Here is a 3,487-nt window from a genome sequence, read left to right on the forward strand (position 1 = left end):
TTTCATTGATTTTTTGTATTGTTTTCTTTGTTTCTATTTTATTGTTTACAATCCTTAATTTCATTATTTTCTGGCATATGTTACTCCTGGGTGACTTTGCTTCTTTTTGTTTGAGAGCCTTGAGGTTTACTGTAAAGACACTAGTGTGAGATTTCTCCATCTTCTTTTTTTTTTCTTTTTTCTTTTTTTTTTTTGGCTTATCATATTTTTTTTATTTATTTTACAATACTATTCAGTTCTACATAATAGCCACAGATTCCCTTGTTCTCTCCCTTCCTGCCCCCTCCCTTCCCCCAGTACACCCCCCATTCCCACCTCCTCCAGATCAAGGTCTCCCCCCCGAGGACTGGGATCGACCTGATAGACTCAGTCCAGGCAGGTCCAGTCCCCTCCTCCCAGATTGAGCCAAGCGTCCCTGCATAAGTCCCAGGTTTCAAACAGCTAACTCATGCAACGAGCCCAGGACCTGGTACCACTGCCTAGATGCCTCCCAAACAGATCAAGCCAATTGACTGTCTCACCTATTCAGAGGGCCTGATCCAGTTGGGGGCCCCTCAGCCTTTGGTTCATAGTTCATGTGTTTCCATTCATTTGGTTATTTGTCCCTGTGCTTTATCCAACCTTGATTTCAACAATTCTCACTCATATACACCCTCCTCTTTCTCACTAATTAGACTCCCAGCGCTCTACCAGGGGCCTATCCGTGGATGTCTGCATCCAGATTCCTCAGTCCTTGGATGGGGTTTATGGCACAACTATTAGGGTGTTTGGCCATCCCATCACCAGAGTAGGTCAGTCCGTCTGTCTCTCGACCATTGCCAGCAGTCTTTTGTGGGGGTATCTTTGTGGATTTCTGTGGGCCTCTTTAACTCTTTGTTTCTTCCTTTTCTCATGTGGTCTTCATTTACCATGGTCTCCTATTCCTTGTTCTCCCTCTCTTTTCTTGATCCAGCTAGGATCTCCTGCTCTCTTTCCCTCGACCGTCGCACTTCATTGTTCCCACTCATACTCATGTCCAGGCTGTTCATGTAGATCTCATCCATTTCTCCGTGTCTTTCTTGGGGTCCCGTTTTCCAGGTAGCCTCACTGGTGATGTGAGTAGCAGTCCAGTCATCCTTGTTCCACATCTAGCATCTTCCTATGAGTGAGTACATACCATATTTGTCTTTCTGAGTCTGGGTTACCTTACTCAGGATGATTTTTTCTAGATCCATCCATTTGTCTGCAAACCTTTGATGTCATTGTTTTTCTCTGCTGAGTAGTATTCCATTGTGTATATGTGCCACAATTTATTTAGGGCATCTAGGTTGTTTCCAGGTTTGGGATATTATAAACAATGCTGATATGAACATAGCTGAGCAAGTGCTCTTGTGGTATGATTGAGCATTTCTTGGGTATATGCCCAGAAGTGGTATAGCTGGATCTTGGGGAGATTGATTCCCAATTTTCTAAGAAAGTGCCATACATATTGATTTCCAAAGTTGTTGTATAAGCTTGCATTCCCACCAGCAGTGGAGGAGAGTTTCCCTCGTTCCACATCCTCTCCAGCATAAAGTGTCTTCAGTGTTTTTGATCTTAGCCATTCTGACAGGCATAAGGTGGTATCTCAGAGTTGTTTTGATTTAGTGTACAATGGAAAAAAGAAAGCATCTTCAACAAATGGTGCTGGCATAACTGGATATCAACGTGTAGAAGGCTGCAAATAGATCCATATCTGTCACCGTGCACAAAACTTAAGTCCAAGTGGATCAAGGACCTCAACATAAATCCAGCTACTCTGAACCTGTTAGAAGAGAAAGCAGGAAGTAGTCTTGAACTCATTGGACTTAGGAGATCACTTCCTAAATATAACACCAGTAGCATAGACACTGAGACAAACAATCAATGGGACCTCTTGAAACTGAGAAGCTTTTGTAGAGCAAAGGATATGGTCAACAAGGCAAAGCGACAGCCTACAGAATGGGAAAAGATCTTCACCAACCCCACATGTGACAGAGGACTGATATCCAGAATATATAAGGAACTCAAGAAATTAGACATCAAAACGACCAACAGTCCAATTGAGAAATGGGCTTTAGAACTAAACAGAGAATTCTCAACAGAGGAAACTCAAATGGCTGAAAGACATTTAAGGAGTTGCTCAACATTCTCCATCTTCTTCTTCTTTTTTTTTGGTTTTTCGAGACAGGGTTTCTCTATGTAGCTTTGCGCCTTTCCTGGAACTCACTTGGTAGCCCAAGCTGGCCTTGAACTCAAAGAGATCCGCCTGCCTCTGCCTCCCAAGTGCTGGGTATGTTGTATATTTATTTTCATTGAATTCTAGGAAATCTTTAATTTATTTCATTTCTTCCTAACCCATTGGTGATTCAGTTTGGCATTATTCAGTTTCCATAAGATTGTAGGCTTTCTGTAATTTTTGTTGTTGTTGAATCTAACTTTAAGTCATGGTGGTCTGATAGAATACAAGAGGTTATTACATTTTTTTGTATCTGTTGAGATTTGCATTGTGACGGAGCATATAGTCAATTTTAGAGAATATTCCATGGGGTGCTGAGAAGAAGGTATATTCTTTTGTTCTGTAGATATCAATTATGTCTACTTGAGTCAAAATGTCTGTTAGTTCCCTATTTCTCTATTAAGTTTCTGTCCTGCAGACCTGGCCATTGGTGAGTGTGGGGTGTTGAAATCTCCTAATAATAATGTGTGGGGTTTGATGTGCAATTTAAGCTTGAATAATGTTTCTTTTACAAACGTGGGTGCCCACATGTTTATTTAGGGCTTAAATATTCAGAATTGAAAGTTCATCTTGGTGTATTTTTCCCTGTGATAAATATGTAATGTCCTTCCTGACCTCTTCCAATTGATTTTAGTTTGAAGTCTATTTTTTTAAGATATTAAGATAGCTATACCAGCTTGTTTCTTGAGTCCATTTGATTGGAAAGTCTTTTCCCAGCCTTTTACTCTGGGTTGTGTCTGTCTATGAAGTTGTGGTGTGTTTCTTGTATGCAGCAGAAGGATGAAAAATAGTGATTAAATGTCACCAAGTAGGTGGCAATGCCTTAACCATATATGTGTTTTTAGTCCCAAGGGCCTCTTCCATCCTTCTCAAGGGGAGCACAAACTTTCTCTCCTTTTAGATAACTCTTCACTGTATATTTTTTAAAAATGTTTATCTTTAATGTAGGAATTTTCATCAATTAATATTATATAAAACAAAATAATATAAAGTAAATATAATTAATTTATTTAAAGGCACATGAGTTGCTAGATTATAAAGCCACAATTAGAGTAAAGTCAGCTTGGAAGGAATTCAGTCTAATTGAATGTCAATTATTTGATTTGCTGTAATTCAGACTATGTATGCTTGCTAATAGACACAGATGTTAGCCAAACAACTAGGAGGAAGCGACGAGCCATTGGTGGATGATATCTGCAATCTCAGCAAGCCATAGTAAGAAATAACATATTTTCACACATTGAAAAATGT

The 3,487-nt window shown here is 39.7% G+C and overlaps 1 non-coding gene across 1 annotated transcript; it reads right to left on the bottom strand.

Annotated features, from left to right (window-relative positions):
* Positions 1 to 3,018: 3,018 nt before the first annotated feature.
* LOC114697819 lies at positions 3,019 to 3,144 on the bottom strand. Its single transcript, XR_003735249.1, has one exon. It is a non-coding gene; the product is annotated as a U6atac minor spliceosomal RNA (small nuclear RNA).
* Between the last annotated feature and the right edge of the window lie 343 nt (positions 3,145 to 3,487).

The sequence above is a fragment of the Peromyscus leucopus genome, chromosome 11 (assembly GCF_004664715.2).
Source record: "Peromyscus leucopus breed LL Stock chromosome 11, UCI_PerLeu_2.1, whole genome shotgun sequence".
Lineage (NCBI taxonomy): Eukaryota > Metazoa > Chordata > Mammalia > Rodentia > Cricetidae > Peromyscus > Peromyscus leucopus.